Below are 20821 nucleotides of genomic sequence, written 5' to 3' on the forward strand. Positions count from 1 at the left end.
GTTATTGTATCACCCTTCCAGGTTTGTAAGGCCAGTAGTTAAAATGGTCTGTATATTTTGGCCTCTGTCACACAATTACTCAGGCCTTGTCCAGATGTCTGGCTCACATACGTAGAGAGGTATGGTGCCTAGTAGCACAGCAGTGTGTTCTGTCACTTACCATTGTCATCCCGGGGGAGGGGGGGGGTCCACTACCTGGCAGCCTGAGAACATATGAATGACAGAATGCACTGCCTTGCTACAGATGGCCTGCATCAGTCTCATACTGCCTACAGGCCTCTGGCAAAGGCCCATGCCTTACCCATAGTGCCTTTGTAGAGAATGTCAAGGGGTCATTACTACCAACGTAACACAGTCAACAAAATGCAAATGTAAGGCTATGCTGCTAAATGCTAGTAGGATACCTCTCAACCTCGTAGAGGAAGAAATCTGGACAAAGCCATACATAATGGTGGGATAAAGGTCCAACTATAGGGACACATTTGAAATATTGCTCTCATAATGTTAGAAAGTTGATAGAATAACAGAGGGGTGTGTAGTAGCATGGATGTCATGAAGGGTGTGAAGTCTGAAACTCTAATGTTCTGTCACTATTCCCTGACTGCAACCCTGAATGATTTGCAACAAATATGCTAGAAAACAACAATGTTAAGGGAAATCAACCACATATATGAGACATTAATCTGGATAATCTGTGAGAATCTGTACAGCTGACAGGTATGGCCACACCAGGATATGACCTTCCAGGTAAGAAGAATACTGTACAACCAGAAGAATCCCTGCCAGCATATCACCAAGGTGCCGGATTTTTTACACAGCTTCATCAGTCAGTCAGCTGTAGACACACCTCCCAAATGGCCGGATTGTGCAATAATTTCTAGCCTATACCTTATAATATAGGTCTGTGCATCATCTATCTTGTATTTCTCTGGTAAATAACTGTGATGATCCAATTATATCTGACAGTAGGTAATGACATAATACAGTACAGTGTCAAACATTACATATGTTAGAAATTGTCTGGTTAAACAAACCCTGTAACTCAAGCAACTCATACATTGATAAGAGGAATAGTTACAGTACCCCCTATGTTTGGCCCATTGCTTCCCCATATTGACAGCCTATCTCCAGGTATCTTGCACAAACAGGTTGCAAGGTATGGCTGTAGCACACAACACCCCGGACTGGAGTACAACTATCCCTGGAATGGATTTCCACACTTACTATAGAAGGGCATACTGAGCATGCTCTTACACTTAGAGAAGTGAAGCCCGTGTCTAAAGCCACATCGGACTATATCTCTGTATTGTGCAGATGTCTTTGCACACACACAGCTATTTAAACCTGTCTCCACACACACTCATCAGACAGGATTACCCACAGGCATCTGTAAGTGGCACATATGTGGTATATCTGCATCTGTTGTATGTGACACACACACACACACACACACACACACACACACACACATCTATCTCTCTAGATATATATATATATTATATATATATATATATATATATATATATATATATATATAGAGAGAGAGAGAGAGAGAGAGGCAACATATTACAATATGTCAAGCATACACACACACACATAGACATGGGGAACAGAGAGACAGACAGTTATAGAGTGTGATACACAGGGAGAGAAACACAGAGAGTGAGTCATATGCAGGGATACCCTGAATGGCATAGAGTGATGTCCTGCTGCAGACAGTTGCATACCAGTTGTAACCACTGGCATGTGCCAGCATGAAAATGAGATTCATTATCTGATGGTACTGAGGTGGGGGTTGGAATACCGCATCACCTACCCTTGTGTGTGTGTATATGTGTGTGTGTGTGTGTGTGTGTGTGTGTGTGTGTGTGTGTGTGTGTGTGTGTGTGTGTGTGTGTGTGTGTGTGTGTGTGTGTGTGTGTGTGTGTGTGTGTGTATGTGTGTGTGTGTGTGTGTGTGTGTGTGTGTGTGTGTGTGTGTGTGTGTGTGTGTGTGTGTGTGTGTGTGTGTGTGTGTGTGTGTGTCTGTACGTCTAAGTATTATGATGCCTTACCCACCCAGTACACTTCCCGTTGCCCTACTTTACATCTGCTAATGTCATTCACCTTAGAATTACTTTTGGAGTGGCTTTTGTCCTGTAAGCTCTATAACGTGTGTGGCAACTGCATAGCACTATCATACAAATAACTAGATAGGTAGGGGTTCTAATCACATTTGTGGCATATGTAACAGTGGTTGCGTGTGGGGTAGTGTGCATGTATGTGTGGTGGGGGAGGTGTGTAGGAATTAGTGTTTTAGTCCATTCCCAACCAGTATACCTCCCATTGCCCTACTTCTCAAGATCTGCTGATGTCATTCACTGTAAAAGTACTGTTGTACTGGCCTCTTCCCTGTAAGCTCTGTGGTGTGTGCAATAACTGCATAACGCTATAGTACAAAAATATTTAGGTAGGGGTTATAATCTTAGTCCTGGCCAATGTAAAAGTGTGTTTGTGTGTGTGTGTGTGTGTGTGTGTGTGTGTGTGTGTGTGTGTGTGTGTGTGTGTGTGTGTGTGTGTGTGTGTGTCTGTAAGTTAAAGATTTTAAGCCTGTTCACACCCAGTACACCTGCTATTGCCCTACTTTAGCAGTCCTGCTGTTAGTCACCTTAGAAGTTCCTTTGGGCAGCCCTACAAGCTCTGTGGTGGGAGCGGTAATTGTGTAACACTATAATACAAATAACTAGATAGGTAGGGGTTCTAATCTCCATCCTGGCAAATATAAAAGTGTGTGTGTTTGTCTGTAGGTTAAAGATTTTGAGCCTGTTCACACCCAGTACAGTTGCTATTGCCCTCCTTTAGCAGTCTTGCTGATGTCAGTCACCATAGAAGTACCTTTGAGCAGCCTATAGCCCTGCAAGCTCTGTGGTGTGTGTGATAATTGTGTAACACTATAGTACAAATAGCTAGATAGGTAAAGGTTCTAATCTCAGTCCTGGCAAATGTAAAAATGTGTCTGTGTGTGTGTGTGTGTGTGTGTGTGTGTGTGTGTGTGTGTGTGTGTGTGTGTGTGTGTGTAGGTTAAAGATTTTGAGCCTGTTCACACCCAGTACACTTGCCATTGCCCTACTTTAGCAGTCCTGCTGTTAGTCACCTTAGAAGTGCCTTTGGGCAGCCTACAGCTCTACAAGCTCTGTGGTGTGTGCGATAATTCTGTAACACTATATTACAAATAACTAAATAAGTAGGGGTTCTAATCTTAGTCCTGGCAAATGTAAAAGTATGTGTGTCTCTAGGTTAAAGATTCTGAGCCCGTTCACACTCTCTACACTTCCCATTGCCCCACTTTAGCAGTTTTGCTGATGTCACTCACCTTAGCGGTACCTTTGGCAGCCCACAGCCCTACAAGCTTTGTGGCACATGTGATAATTGCATAACACTATAGTACAAATTGCTAGTTAGGCAAGAGTTCTAATGTCAGTTCTGGGAAATGTGAATGTATTTGTGAGTGTAAGTGTGTATATATGTAGGTTAAAGTATTTTGTGGCCTCTCTCATCCAGTACCTCACTCATCGCCATACTTTACAAGGGGTGGTGATGTTCTTCACCTTAAAAATACCTTGGTGCACCTTTCATCCTATAAGCTCTGTGGATAGTGTGATAAATGCATAGCACTGTAGTAGCATGAACTAGACAGGTAGGGGCTGTAATCTCAGTCCTGACAAATATGTGTGTGCGTGTGTGTGTGTCTGTCTGTGTGTGGTGTGTGTGTGTGTGTGTGTGTGTGTGTGTGTGTGTGTGTGTGTGTGTGTGTGTGTGTGTGTGTGCGTTTGTGTGTGTATAAGATATCCATTGGGGGGGTGGGTTTCGCAATTTTTGCTATCGCCCACCCAGTACACATCCCAGTGTCCAATTTACAAGGCCCATTGTTGTCATCCATTGTAGAGGTAGCTGTAGACACTCTGCAGCCCTATAAGCTCTGTGCCACATGCAATAACTTTGTAACAGTATGGAATAAATAGTGATAGATGAGCCTTCTAATCCTTGAATACTATTCCTCACTCTGGAATCATAGACAAACTCACTCAGTTAGGCATCAACTCCTATATCACTTGGTGGCTTATAAAAAGGCTCACAGATAGAACCCATGGTGTGAAAGCACTGGACTCCATATCAGACTGCCGACCAGTCATGAGTGGAGACCCACAGGGTTTTGTCCTGGGTCCCCTCATGTTCGGGATCTGCACTTCTGAAATCAAGCCCAACACAAAGGGACTCTGGCTGACAATGTTTGCAAACGACTGCAAGGTGGGTGCTATTATTACCTCCCCATGTGATGTTGACATCCTGCACAAAGGCCTCCCTGAGGCCTATGACTGGTGTCAGAACCCTGGACTTGAGTTCAATGCCAGAAAATGTGCCGCCATACCCTTTGGGAATAACATGTTTCCCATGAATTACCACATTGATGGTAGCTCACTGAACACTGAAGTCGTTATGAGAGAACTGGGAGCACAGGTTGTCCAGTGAGCTCTCTGTTGACCACCACAGTACCTGTGTGTTCAGAAAGTCCTTCTATGTGTCACATCTCATTACAAAGGGTGTTGCATCCAAGAAGTAAGAGGTCATTGTCTCCCTCTACTCTCCCCTTGTTAGGCCAATCAACAATGGCCCATTTGGCATGTACCTCACTGGACAGCTGCTACTACTAGAGAGGCTGCAAAAGTACCTCACAAAGAGGATCCTAGGCCTTAAACACTTGTCCTATATGGACAGACTCCAATAACTCCAACTATTCTCTGTTTCTCTGTCTCATACTGGCTACTCAGAGGTGATCTCTGCCTAACTTACAAAGCCATGTCTGACCCAACTCTGTCAGGAATGCTACATCTAAAGAATCCAATCCATCCACATCACATGCCCCAGAGACCTCCACCCCATTTCCACAATCAACAGAACATGCTGTTGGGAGAGGTTCATAACCCAGAGACTGCCTGTGCTATGGAATAGACTTCACATACATGTCAAGCAGAGTACCTCACTGGCCTTCTTCAGGTGAAATCTTGATGAGTGCATGGGGAATAGAAATCCCACCACATGGATCACTCCAGTGGCTATACTCATTAGACACAACAGGGACTATCATCAGTTGGCACGATGCCAGGGTATTCCCATGGGCTAGGCTTGTAAGGGTTCCATGGCCATTCACCTAATACACACCTATGGACCTATGAACCTATGGATCTCAGTACTGGCAAATGTGTGTGAGTTAGTGTGTATAAAAGTGTTTGTGAGTATGTAAACATGTGGGTGAAAGTAGTTTGAGGCCCTTCTCACCGAGTACAACTACCACTGCCATATCTTACAAAGGCTGGTGATGTTATTCACTATATAGGTACCTTAGAGCATTCTTTACCTTATAAGCTCCACGGTGCATGTGTTAACTGTGTAACACTATAGTACCAATGACTACATAGGTAGGGGTTCTAATCTGAGTCCTGGCAAATGTGTGTGTGTGTGTGTGTGTGTGTGTGTGTGTGTGTGTGTGTGAGAGAGAGAGAAAACCAGATCCTGTGTGTGTGCCTAAGTGAGAACTATATCAATGGGGGTTTACATTTTTAGGCCATGGTATTCCCACTACATGCCCCAAGGTCCATTTTACAAGGTCTGCTGTCTTCATCAACCATAGAGGTATCTATTGACACTCATCACCTAATAAGCCCCGTGTCATGTGTAGGAACTATGTAACAGTATGGACTGACTAACAAGATAGGCAGGGCTGCTAATCTCAGTCCTGGCAAATGTGTGTATGAGTGTATTTGTGTGTAAGTGTGTATAACCATAGGTTTGAGTATATTGTGTCCATTTTCACCCAGTAAATCACCCATTGCCATACTTTACAAGGCCTGGTGATGTTCTTCACCTTGGCATTACCTTTGGACTCTCTTCACCCTGAAAGCTTTGTGGCATATGCGATAAATACATACCACTGTATTAACAACAACTAGATGGATAGGGGTTCTAATCTCAGTCCTGGCAAATGTGTGTGAGTGTGTGAGTAAAAACTATATCCATTGGTTGCCCGTGATTTACAATTTTAGGCCATGGTACTCCCAGTGCACATCCAAGGTCCACTTTACAAAGGCCGCTGTTCACATCCACCATAGAGGTATTTGTGGACACTCATCAGTCCTATAAGCCCCGTGCTGTGTGCAACAGTTATGTAACAGTATTGAATGAATAACATGATAGGCAGGACTGCTAATGTCAGTACTGACAATTGTATGTGCATTGCTGTGTATAGCAGTATTTGTGAGTATGTAGACTTGTAGGTGACAGTCTAATGAGTCCTTTCACACCCAGTACACACCTCAGTATCATACCTCACAAGGGCATGTGATGCTATTCACTATGCAGGTACCTTGGAACAGTCATCACACTATTAGTTTTGTGCCACCTGCGATAACTGCATAACACTGTAGTACCACTAACTAGATGGGTAAGGGTTCCAAAACCAACCCTGGCAACTGTGATCCTGTGTGTGTGTGTGTGTGTGTGTGTGTGTGTGTGTGTGTGTGTGTGTGTGTGTGTGTGTGTGTGTGTGTGTGTGTGTGTGTGTGTGTGTGTGTGTGTGTGTGTGTGTGTGTGTGTGTGTGTGTGTGTATGGGAACAGTATTCTCTGTGTGTTTGGTCAACACAATATCCCCTGAAGGTGTGGGTTTTAACAATCTGAGGTATGTGTCCCACCCACTAAACTTACAATTGTCCACTTCACAAGGTGTGCTGACGTCAACCACCATAGATTTACCTGTATACACCCCTCAGCCCTATAAGCTCTGTGGCACATGCAATACTGTTACACAGACCTGGAAAATGTGTACATATACAGCTGTACCTCAGCTCTGACATGATCAATGTGTTACCACTCTGCCATATCTCTTGCCAATTTCTGCAAGGCCACCTCCTGCTAACACACACAAACACCTAGAACACAAACAGAATACAGCATGTGAGACTACATTCAGTCAACATTACTAACACCAATAATGCATCATGTCTGAAAAGGTACACGGACTCTGAAGTGTACCATTACAAATGTTAGCTGACAGTACCTTACACAGCCTTACATAGCTAAACTGTACTTAATTCACTCTGTGTATCAGAACCATATTAGCATGTCCCTGCATCGGTGGTATGGATGACAGGTATGTAGCAGAGGTATCATCATATGCACAAGATGTTGTGTAGGTTTGCCAGAAGCCTAGGCTGAGCCATACGATTGACATCATGTGTGTGTGTTTGGTGGTGTCTTCTGTGAATGGGCCGTACAGAGTTGGTGTGTGTGTGTGTCTGGAGGTGACCTGGCTGTGATGGTGATGTATGTGTGTGTGTGTGTGTGTGTGTGTGTGTGTGTGTGTGTGTGTGTGTGTGTGTGTGTGTGTGTGTGTGTGTGTGTGTGTGTATGCACACTGTCACGCAATTTGGCTACCCTACACAGAGGTATGCTGGACAGCTGTGGACCGTACATGACAGGGTGTACAGTTCACCATCTCTGGCCATGGACACAGGAAATGGTTCTGCCAAGGGTCTCACTGGCACCACCAGGCCCAAGACCAGATGCAGTGCTGCTTCCCAATGGTGATGCTGTCTGCTGGATCCATGTCCCTGATAGGACCGGCCAGGACCACGTGCCCATGGCCTGCTCCATTGTGGTGTGGACAGCACCCCCTTTCAGTAGTGCGTGTGGTACTGCCACTAGGGGAGTGTGAAGGTGCATGGCCCCGTAGACTTTCAGCTGATGTTGGTGCTGACCTATGTTCACATGGCAAATGCCCATTTCCCACCACATGCTCTAGCACAGACATGCCATGGTCGAGGATTGCCAAGGACTCACCCCACCGTCTATTCATGACCTCAGTGTTTTGATGTGTGGCCTCAAAAAGGTTATGTATGCTGCCACATAATGCAGGGAGTGTTTCATCCAAGAAGCTTGTCTAGTGTTGCATTCACTACATGCCTGTACATCATTGACAGCCTGAAATATACATCTGGTGACACCTGCTGTGGCACTTGCGATAGCTGCTTGATGAGCAGCAGTCCTCATTCAAGCACCCCTGTCCATCCGCCTGTGTGGGACCTCACCTGCACTCTGGCTATGGCTAATAGCTACACTGCCACTTGCCATAGTCACCACACTAGCCTGTTCCATGCCACCACCTGCCAACTCTCCAGTATCTGTGGCTGCTGGGGACAAGGTATGTGTGGGCATTATGACTGTGTGTGTGTGGGGACATTGCGGATGACTGAGAGATGCCAACCAATGGCACAGATTCAGCCCTTGACAACCCCACCTGTGCTCCACTATGACCACCATCATTGTCAGAGTCTGCAGAGACACTGACATCAGATTCTGACCGGGAGGGACCATGACTACCATGTCCACCTGTGAGGGGAAGACAACATATGTAAATTAATACCTGGACTATAAGGTTTGCTGACACACACGCACACACACACACACACACACACACACACACACACACACACACATGGACCCACACACAGACACATACAGGTGAGGTGGCACAAAGGCATTACACACATCTCACAATAGCCAACTGGTGACATTCACAACACAGTCAGACCACAACATACAAACTCAGGACAGGCCCTCAACATCATGCAGTGCAGCCCTTTCCACTTAATGTTACTACTAATATATACCTCTGGGATATGTGAGTAGTGTTTGTAGGTGATGGGCCTTCACCTAGCACACACTGCAGCCATCTACACATTATTGCTGTTCACCTGTATAGCACAGTAGCAACTCTTACAGAATATACCTCTCAACTGTACAGAGTTCTGAATGTCTAGATATGTGGCTCATACTTTTGGTCTGTATCTCACAAATCCTATGTTTGTCTGACACATTACTGGGATGATCTGAGGACTGGCATCACAAATTAATGACATAATGTGAGTTTCACTCTTCAAAACCTGCAGTAAATGTATGTTAAAACAAAACCAGTTACTCTAACAACCTTCTAAGCTTACAGTGGATATACTAAGTGTACAGAGCCCTGTTAACATGCCAGGTTTTTATGATATATAACATGAGACCACATAAATCATGTCATACTGTTTCCCATCTTTAATGTGACCTATAACCTGTGAAATCCAATTAAAGAACAAATACATCAGTTAGGGGTAACATATAGAAAATGAAATACATACAATAGGCTGGTTGCATGACTGTGCACACCCTTAAACAAATACTTTGTTAAATCACGTTTTGATTTAATTACAGTAGTCAGTCCTCTTGGGAAGGTGCCTATCAGCATGGCACATCCTGACTTAGCAATATTTGCATACTCTCCTTTGCAGAAGCCCTCCAACTCTTTTGCAAGGGCATCTTGTGTGCAGATTTCCTATTGGATGTAGGTGTGGACACTGGCTGTGCCATTCCAAAACATTGATAGTCTTCTGATGAAGCCATGCTTTTTCTGATTTGGATGTATGGTTTGGGTCATTGTCGTATGGAAAGGTGAGATTCCTCTTCATCTATAGCTTCCTAGCAGACAACTGAAGATTTTGGGCAAAAAGGGACTAGTATTTGGAACTGTTCATAATCCCCTCCAGCTTGGCTAAAGGCACACTTCCAACTTATGAACAGCAACCCCAAAGCAGGACACTGCCATCACCATGCTTCACTGTGGGGATGGTGTTCTTTTGGGGATTCACAGTGTTGTTATTGCACCAAACAAACTTTTTGGAATTGTGGTCAAACAGTGCAACCTTGGTCTCACTACACCATAACACATTTTCCCATATGCGTTAGGGAGACCTGATGTATTGTTCTTGAGAATTCAGCCAAACCTGGATGTTGTTCTGTGTGAGAAAAGGCTTCCATCTTTCAACCCTACCCAATAGGCCAGACGTGGAGAATACAGGGGATTGTTGTCACATGTAATACATAACCAGTACCTGCCAGAGATTCCTGCAACTCTTTTAGTGTTGCTGTAGGTCTCCTGGCACCCTCCCTGACCAGGTTGGGTCTTGTCCTTCAACACATTTGGAGGGATGTCCAATTCTTTGCAATGTCACTTATGCCCTGTTTTTTCAGCACCTTTTAATGACTGTCATCACTGTGTCCCATGGTATATGCAATGCTGTGGAAATGTTTTTGTACCCTTCTCCAGGCTGATACCTTTAAACAATGACATCCCTTGGATGCTTTGTAAGCTGTATGCAAACCATGGCTGTTGCTGTAGCAGGCAACTGGGTAAATGTCAGGAAAACCCTAGTAGGGGAGCTGACTATTATTTGGTGCTAATCAAAGAGTCTCTGTAACTGATGGCAGGTGTGTACCCAAGAAGGCATAATGCTGTAATTATATCAAAAGCTGCTTCAACACAGTATTAGCTTCAGCCCATGCACACATATGCATCTAGCTTATTGTACATTTTTTTATTTGTCATAATTGTTCCCCTAACAGATCTATTTGTTTTACAATTGAATTGTACAGGTTATAGGTCACATTAAAGGTTGGAAGAGTTTGGAAATGTTTTATAGTGGTCTCATTTTTGTATAACACAAATACCTGGAATTTTAACAGGGGTGTGTACACCTTTTATATGCACTGTATAAGACTAATTTTAAAAATATGTCCCTAGTTTTGGGCTATTGTCCTCCCATTTTGTCAGTCATTCTCCAGATTTCTTGCAATGACAGGTTGTAAGGTATGCTACAGATACATTACATCTCCTACAAATGGACCCTTGTGATGACCACTGTGATGCAATGCAGTTAACCCCACCACAAGTGAACATGCACATATAGCAATATGGCTGAGAGTAACAGTTGGGTTCATGGTAATATGCATAACCTTAACATGCTTGGGGTACTGGTGAGCCACAACACGACAATCCCACACTCACCAGCTTCAGCCTGCTGTCTCACATCCAGACCAGAGGGACCTATGTAGTTGTGGGGGAGAGGTATTGTTAGCAGACTCACATGTGGCATTGGTACAAGACGAATGGCACTTTTCTGCACATGTACAGTACATGCTCTGATAGTAAACAATATGCTGTCCTTCACCATAGATGTGCACTTGTGTGTATTAGAAAGCCCCACCGACAAATGCAGTTTGACCTGACATATGCATCTAGATACTCTAGAGAATCCAGTATGACTGCTACAGTGCACAATTGATGTGCAGTGGGTCCTTATCTGGACGCTCCTTGCCTGTTGCCTGGGTGCCACCCACCTCCATGACTTTTGTTTCTTGGTTTGGCTGGTTTGTGGGGGCTGCCCAAAGGTTGGCAAGGAGCTCCTCTGTTGCCATAAGTGGGGCCTGTGTAGCAGAACCCCCACCTGTAGCAGTATGGTCCCTGACCATAGCAGCAGCCCTTTGCCGGCATGAAGTATCAGGTCAGTTGCCCGATGCCTGACCTGATTGTATGTGTGTCCATGGTGGCCCAAGTTGTTAACTCAGTGGACAAGGTCATCCCACAGGGTGGTCCACTCCCACAGATTGTGTTGGCCATGGCCAAACATCACCCCATGTTGCTGGATGATGGCATCCGTGATGGCTGCATTTTTGGCTGCAGTATATGGTGGTTGTCTTTGCAGCTGCATGTCACCTGGAATACATAAACAGGGAAACACATCACAGGAACTCATACATTGGTCAAAGTTATTTACAGAACCTGAAAATCAACATTGACTATCATTAGCCACCACTCACAACCACATCATACTCCTGCCATCTATCAGCACAATATGGACCTGCATTGCATTCCTGGTCCTGATGTATCATGCCCCCCCCCAGTGAAGGCCAGTACATTGTATAACCCAACATTCATCATTCACCTTTGTGTAGAGGCATGACAGTGGCCATCTACCTTACAGATGGGATGTCAATGGTGCTCAGGCTTTGCTTGCGTACAGTGTTTAATTGATCTGGGAGCATATGCCTGAGTTCATGTACGATGTAAACAGGAATGTTATCAGGTCCCATGGAGACTTACTTTTGTTGACTTTGAATAGGCATTATGCACCTGCTCCATTATGATAAGGGGAGTGGTGCAGGTGCTGTGCATATCCATCTATACTGATGGTGGGACAGGGGGATGATGTTTGCCCTTAACCTGACTGCAGCAGTTTGGCTAACTATAGCTATGGTGTGTGTGCATCTCATGTGATTGATCACAATTACAGGGTGGGGTGGGTTGTTGCCTCTGAGATTGTGTGTCTCTTTCTCTCTCTCTCCCTGTCTCTGTCTACCCATGTAGAGGTATAGACCTGTTTTGCATGGGCAGCAGCTTGCCCTTTGCAGGTAATACTCATGAGCAGGTGATAGCCTGTGCACCAATTGGTGTCCCCCACTTGCTAATTGAATGCAGAACAGCTGTGTTGTTATTTCTGTAACCAATGGCATGTTAACACAAGTACTTCATGTGGGCATTGCCCCTTTTCCTTGTCTGTTAGGAGGACATCATGGAGGTGTGTGAACAACAGCATCACAGAGGGTAGTTGGAAATGCCTCTTATAACAAAACACATGGAGACAGCTCAAAAAATGGGGGAGAAGGTCCCAGACTTAGGGACAACATGTGAGTATTGCTGGTATACATTTGTATTCATGCTAGTTTAACAGGGTTTGTGTGGACATGAATATTCTGTGTGGGTCTCAGTCTGACAGTGTTCTGTGGTTGACATAACTCTCAACTGTAGGGCTTGTGAAGACTGGTAGAGAAGGATGAAGGCTGTCAGCCTAGTCAAATAGAATTTGATACATAATTCTAGCATTTGTAAATATAAATGTGAAATACAGGCGTGTTTTTTTTAAATGAAAGCAAATACTGTAAAATGTTGAACTTCAAGACTGTAGCAACATTGCCATCTGCTGTAAGGAAAACTAAGGCAAGCATTTCAAATATTTCTTTTGAAGTTAACATTATTTCAAATCTATACTTTGATCCGTAGAGCTCGGAGTCAGCCTGTCTGGGCTAGCACATTATTTCTATTGTTTTAACTTAAGGAATAATTACTAGAGCATACATGTGAAATGTCTTTTATTGTTGTAGCTTCCTCAGCAGGTGTTAGCTTGCTAAATAATGTAGTCTGTTGGCCTGGGAACCCCAGGCTAAGTGTCAACATGATGTAATATGTATACTTGGAAAATCTAAGTGTCAAAATGATGTAATCTGGGAGGGCCCAGCAGAAATGTTTGTTAGTGATTTTAAAAACTATTGCTGAGAGAGAGACTGTAAGCATTTTGATCTTGGACATCTAAATCAGCACTGCCTATGCTCTATATGTGTAAGTTATTTTAGAAGTATGTTTTCTTGTAGCAATAGCTAGGAATTAGAAAATGATTAGACTAAGTGTTTTTCTGTTATGTCAGAACTGTACTACTGAATTATTTTAAGTTTCTGTGTGATCTCTGAACTCTTGAATGGCACTGTGGTGCAGTAGTATTGTCTTGTGTTTTTAGTATTTATTATTAAATATTTTTAAAACCCTTTTCAACTGTGGCTGGTTTATGTAGAGATAACGTAAGCTCTAGAGTACATTGCATGCTTATAAGTGATCCTGTACTAAGCCCTTCCAATAAGCCTTGATTGCTTAGTTACACTACTATTGGATACTATTATTGCACATTAATAATTGGACACCCTTTTATGGGTCTTTGGGTAGCTGATAATTATTAGCTGGTGGTGTCAGTAATTACTAATGTATAGTCTGGGTATAGGGGCACAGCTGGAAAATCTGTGTCAGCCTTTCCCAGGAGTGTCTGTGAAGTTGCATAAATACTTATCTCAAAGTGTGTGTGTGTGTGTGTGTGTGTGTGTGTGTGTGTGTGTGTGTGTGTGTGTCAGCTACTTTGGCAGGGACACAAAGCACTGGTAGGACAGAGAGGGTACTGGAGGTTTTAGCTTGCCAGCTAGGCTGAGATCTGGACACTATAGCTGTGCCAGTGGGGAGTCTTATTGGGGACCTGGAGACCAAGGGAGCAACCAGCCCCAGACTGACTGTGATCTCTGTGTGCTCTTAAGGGGAAATTGCACTTTACTGTGTGTATCTGTTATCCTTTTCTCCTATATGAGATGCCCTCTCTGGTGTTAGTGGTGAGGATTGAGGCTCCTTGATTGCTGGGCCAGGGCACGGGTGTCACATATTAATTGGTGGCTGTGGTTGGGATATCCTCATATATTAATTGGTGGCAGTGGTTGGGATATCCACCTTACATATTAATTGGTTTGCAGTGGTGGGATCCACTACACATACTAATTGGTGGGCATTAGTGGGATATCCACATCACATATTAATTAGTTAGCAAATACTAACTGGCTTGTAGTGGTGTGGGTGAAGTGAATCCTGTAGCTTATGTATAGTGATCTCTGAAGGTGTTTTATACTCTAAAACAGCCACACAGTGAATACTCAGAGTTCAGATCACAATTGTTTTATTTCTTTTGTTAACTTAGTTAGTCAGGGTGAGCAGGCAGCATGTCAGCAGAGGAGTATGGAAAGCTGACAAGGAGAAAGCTGGTGGAAATGTGCCAGGCTATGGGACTGGTGCATGGAAACCTGACTAAGGCAGACCTGATTGTAGCTTTGCTTACATTTGCATCAGAAAACAGCATCCAGGAGGAAAATCAGACTGGCAGTGGAGATACAATATCCTCAGAGAATGGACAGCTCAACCTTTCTGCAAAGGACAATCAGACTAGCAGTGGAGATACAATATCCTTGGAGAATGGACAGCTCAACCTTTCTGCAGTGGACTTAAAAATCCAGCTGGAGCTAAAGAGACTTGAGTTGGATGCCAGGCGTATAGAGATAGAAGCCGAAGAAAAGCAGCATCAGAGGTGGCATGAGATGGAAATGCTGACTCTTCACCAGAGTCATGGAAGTAATAGGGAAGGGAGTAAATGGACCCTAGAAGCACAACAGGTCAGTAAATTTCTTCCGCAATTTAAAGAAGGGGATAATTTTGATAGTTTCATTCATATGTTTGAGAGGGTATGCAAACAGTATAGTGTTGACCAAGGCTGTGGGTACGGCTCCTGACCCCCTTACTCCATGGGAAAGCTGTAATGTTTTGTCAAAAATGCTTGACTCTGTCTGTTTTGATTATACTGCTGTAAAATATATATTTTAGAATATTCTAAGCTAACACCTGAAATGTACAAGAAAACATTTTGTGAGCATAGACCCAAGGCAGATGGAAGTTTGTGTGAATATGTTGCCGAACTGAGCACTTATTTTCATAGCTGGGTGAGTGGATGTCAGGTCACCACTTTTGAAGGGATGGCAGACGTTTTTGTGAGGGAACAAGCCCTTAGCACTTTGCCTGAGGACATGAGGATCTGGTTAACTGATAGGCAATGTGCTACTTCAGATGAGTTGGGGAATAAGGGAGACCCATACCTGGCCATCAGGGCAGCCCTGCACAGGAAGGGGACCCCCAATACTGCTCATGGGTCTAAAGAAACCCATGGTGGGCAGCACAGACTGCCACAACAGAATCTGCTAGTAGCAGGGGAAGCCACTAGTCCAGGTACACATCCAGGAGCTAGGGTTAAATGTTTTGAATGCAACCCATGGGGCCATGTGGCATACAGGTGTCCGTGGAGGCAAGGTGGGGAACCAAAGGTGAGGGAGCCAGTAAGAGGAAAAGAACAAATGCCAATAGTAGGTTTTCGTGAGACAACAGGGGTACTAAACTACCATCCTGCAGATGTCCTGAGAGGGAAGGATTTGGATGAGGCAGTACCATGTGCTTATGCAGTTATACATGGTCAGGCTAGGAGACAAGCATATGGGTCCAATAGCTTGGGGGAGACCCAGACAGACTGAATAATTGCAGCCAGGACTGGTGAGGTGGTTACTTCAGGGAGTGAGCTACACTGTAGAAGTGAGACTGAAGGTGAGACACAGCTGCTTGTGGGTACTGATGTTCCCTTGGACAGGGTAACTGCAAAGGTAGAGGTGAGTAGTAGTACTCAGGCTGACAGTGAGGCACCACTGTCAGAGGATGCCAGACTTCCTGTGAAAAGGGAGCTGGGAAGGGTTACAAGGAGAGATTTGAGACAGGCTCAGCTCTCAGACCCTACATTGCAAGGCCTGAGGCAGGTAGCTAGGGAGGCACCTGATTCTCAGGGAAAGGAGAATCTATATACTGAGACAAAGGGCTACTATACAGAGAGAGGACCACTGAGGAAGGGCTAGAAGGTGAGAGATTACAGCAGTTGGTAGTGCCTAGAGCCTACCATCTGGCACTTCTAGCCATAGCCCATGATATTCCATTTACAGGTCATATGGGCATAAAACGTACAAAGAGGTGTATTATGCAAAACGTCTATTGGCCTGGAATTTCCAGAGATGTAACAGGGTACTGCAGGACCCGTGAGCAGTGCCAAAAGGTAGACAAGGCAGGAGACAAGGTGAGAGCTCCTTTGATGCCTTTGCATGTGATTGAGGAGCCATTTCAGAGGGTAGCTATGGATATTGTGGGTCCTCTGAATACCCCAAATTCCACAGGGAAAAAGTATATCCTTGTGGTAATGGATTATGCTACAAGATACCCTGAGGCAGTAGCTTTGTCCTCCACTGAGGCAGAGAAGGTGGCAAATGCTTTGTTAGAGATTTTCAGCAGGGTGGGTTTCCCAAAAGAAATACTGTCTGACAGAGGTGCTGATTTCATGTCAGACTTACTGGCTTGTCTGTGGAAGTCCTGTGGGGTGAAGCACATGAAGACCACCCCCTACCATCCCCAGACTAATGGTCGTTTTGAGAGGTTAAACTCTACAATCAAGTCCATGCTGCGGGCATTTGCAGATCAGTTTAAGAGGGAGTGTGACAAATATTTGCCCCATCTGTTGTTTGCTTACAGAGAGGTTCCCCAGGAATCCACAGGTTTTTCACCGTTTGAGTAGCTGTATGGGCATATGGTGAGGGGACCTTTAGATTTAATTCAAGATGAGTGGGAAGGTGACTGTGAGTCTCACAAGGCGTGTGTTGTGGCATATGTCCTAAACCTCAGGACAAGGCTCAGGGAACTCATGGGCTTGGCCCAGGAGAACCTGGCAGAAGCCCAACAACAGAAAAAGGTGTGGTATGACAGGAATGCTCGAGCTAGAGGGTATGCATGATGATCTCTGCATGCTCTTAAGGGAAATTGCACTTTACTGTGTGCATCTGTTATCCTTTTCTCCTATATGAGACACCCTCTCTGGTGTTAGTGGTGAGGTTTGAGGCTCCTTGATTGCTTGGCCAGGGCATTGGTGTCACAGGGCTATCTGCAGACTGGCCAGAGGTTTGACTATTATGTTTGGTCTGTTCCTCTGACAGTTTTTGTTCTTGGCAAATCAGTAGCATACCCTGGGTATTGCTGTCAGTAAATGCTATCTTCAATTTGTGTTTCTGACTTCATGTCCCTCAGTTAAGATATGTTGCAACAAACCCTGTAACACCAACATCATTCTCAGTTTATACCAGCAATATTTCAATTATGCCCCTGTGTTTTGGCCTCTGTCCCCCAATTACATCAGGCTTTGTCCAGATATCATGCAGTAAGAGGTTAAAGGTATGGTATATCACTAGTTAGTGCCTCCCTTCCTGATATCATCCCAGTAATGTAGTAGAATTCCAGACATGTTATGAGGAAGAGACCATATATATGTGGACAGAGCCTGAACATTCTGTGGGAATCTGTTCAGTTGAGGGGTCTATTTATGTGTAGCAATTGTTAACAGACTGTCAGGACTATGTAGCAGTGTAGTGTGTAAATGTTTGTTGAGCTGTGTAGGGAGGTGGGTACATCTAAGTGTCATGGCTCCTTTTCTATCTGACTGTGCATGCTGCTCCAGTTTCTGGAGGTCTATCAGCTGTATATGTTTATAGGGGCAGACTGAGACATGTTTTGTACCACCACAAAAGTCAGACTACACTGTGACTTGGGGCAGTATATGTAGGGGTAGTGTGTGAGTGTCAAACATGATATTTTTGTTTACACAGTCATTATACTCTAGTGTGCATTTGGCTTACCAGTATGTCACTGTGACTTTGGTGAAATTGGTTGTGGGTATGCAGGCTCACACCGGTGACTGTTTTTCACTACTGTTACATCCTTGTAGTTCCTGATATATTTGCAAATGAATGTGTAATTCCCCATAGCTGACTTGGGGGAGTGTTGTGTCAGTCTGACTGTAGTTTGGACAGTGCTTGGTGACATGCTAAGCAGCTCTGTGTACTTTCCCTAATGTCATGTTATGTCCAGGTATTTGTAGGATGTCCAGTTGTCTGGCTCATATCTTTGGTCTGGTCCCAATAAGTGTTGTATATGTCTGACAAATCAGTGGGATGATGTGAGGGTTTCAGATACTAACTAATGAGAAGCAATTGAGTCTTGGAGTTGTGCTAGTTCAGTCAATATATGTTAGAACAGACAGTGTTACTGTAGCAACTGCCTGAGCTTATCTAGTCAAGTATTTCAGATATGCTCGTATTTTCATGGCTTTCTCCCCCCACTTTGTGAGGCTTGGTCCAGATTCGTTGCACTATGGGGTTCTGAGCATACCTCTCAACTGGCCAGATTGTTGCAGAACATCCAGGTTTATTGCTCATATTTTGTCTCAGTTCCATAAATTATTCTAATTTCTCTGGTAAATCACTGCGATGATCTGGAGATTTCTGTCAGTAAATGATGGCATAATTTCAATTCCAGACCTCATATCCTTCAGAACATGTATGCTGAAACAAAGCCTGTTACCCAAACAAATTTTAATATCTGTAAGAGCAATATTTGAAATACGTCCCTAGTTGTGGCCCATTGTTCCCCCATTTTTACAGCCTTTGCCCAGATTTCTTGCACTAACAAATTGAGAGGTATGGTTCTGAGATATGAGTGCACTACATGTTATGAGCATGTGTATATATATATATATATATATATATATATATATATATATATATATATATATATATATATCTACACACACACACACACACACATAACATATATATATATATATATATATATATATATAAAACTGTAACACATTTGTATATATTTCTGTATATAAATTGCATTCTTCATAAGCTTGAAATGTGAGACTGTAACTTGTATATTAATACAATATGTTTGTGAATCTACTGTAACTTGCTTGTTTTTATTTGTTTGTAAGTTTGGAGCATTTCTCCTCCTGCCTCCACTGAAAATGGACATGTATCCAGTCATAGGTTCATAGGTTGGTACTAGGCTATCGGCCCTAGGGCCTATACAAGCCTAGCCATAACAATTCCCTGACTATCCCGATCAACACATGTAAAATAAATAATATATATATATATATATATATATATATATATATATATATATATATATATATATATTTTTTTTTTAACATATTTTTCATATATATGTATCTCCATACATGTATATCTGTATATATATATATATTTTTATATATATATATATATATATATATATATATATATATACAAAACCTGAGTGATTCCACAGAGCTTTTGTCCTACTGTTGAATGGCTCTACTGCATATGTTTGTAAAAGTATCAGAAGTTTCTACAGCTCAAATGGTGTAGTGGTACATTGCTATGACTATAGTGTACACGGTCCTGAGTTCCAGACTTGGCAGGGTTGATTATTTTCTTGCTAGGCAGAACAGTGGCTGATGGAGACAGAGTGATTAAAGCAGTTTTAAGCAGTTTTAAGTGGCTTTAAGTAGGTTTCAGCAGGTTTGCATGATGCTAAGCAATGCCAACATACGGTTAACTGTAGAGATGCTCAATCCATTTTGGCTTCACTTAGCATTGCGCAAATTTGCTTACTCCCACTTACTCCCAATTACACCCATCCTAATTCCTTTAAAATAAAAGAAAAAAGGATTATAGGACAGTTGTGGGAAAGGGGCATGCAGAGGGAAAAACAATATGAAAGGTAGCTCGGGAAGAGCAGAATAGGTGTAGGGAAGGTCCATAGCTGTCCATTTGTAATACAGCAACATCTGTGCATTTGTACAGGATTTGGAGGTGAATTTGGACACTCAATCCCCAGAGAGAGGGGTAAGGACAACAGAAATGTCTTGTCAAGCCAATTGGACCAGATTAAATGTGTCCAGTGTACACCTGAGTGAAATAGACAGCTATGTATGGGGTGACGATTGTTTTGGGGACATATGCCCTTTTTCCTTTGCTAATGTGAGAGTGGGATGTTGGGGAAGGATTGTAGGTACATCTGGGGAGGTGGATTGGGTAGGGAGATAGACAAGACAGGCAGGACAGCAGACAGGGGGTGTATGACACATATGGGGGTTAAACACCTTGGATAGAGAGGGTGTTAGGAATTAGAGGCCCATGAACCCCATATGGGTACAGTGGGACAGACATCCCCACCTATAGGAAGTCATGATTGCACCTTCACAGCCCCGATGGTGGCTGTGCTGAGGGCTGGACAGGAGGGGTAGCCTGCTACTCAAGGTGCACCAGGTGGCCTTCCATTTGGCACAGCTGGCCACCCAACACAGAGCAGATGACACTGTGCACCATACCCCAAAACTGAAGGCAGATGATTGTCTCATCTCTGCGACTGCCTCCAGGTGGTGCAGGGCCTGCAGGAGATGAAGTTCCATGGTGGGTCCCAGATATTCTGGGGCCCGGTGCCACGGCTAGATGGAGCAGGACAAGTGGATCCACTGGGTTCAGCCTTGTCAAAAGTGCTATGGTGTTGAGTTATTGCAAGATATATTGCTTAGTCATGAACAAAACATTTCAATATTAGATTTAAAGGCATGCATGGGTGTTCAATTAACCC

Source organism: Protopterus annectens, chromosome 3.part0 (assembly GCF_019279795.1).
Source record: "Protopterus annectens isolate FY-2018-M chromosome 3.part0, PAN1.0, whole genome shotgun sequence".
Taxonomy (NCBI): Eukaryota; Metazoa; Chordata; order Ceratodontiformes; family Protopteridae; genus Protopterus; species Protopterus annectens.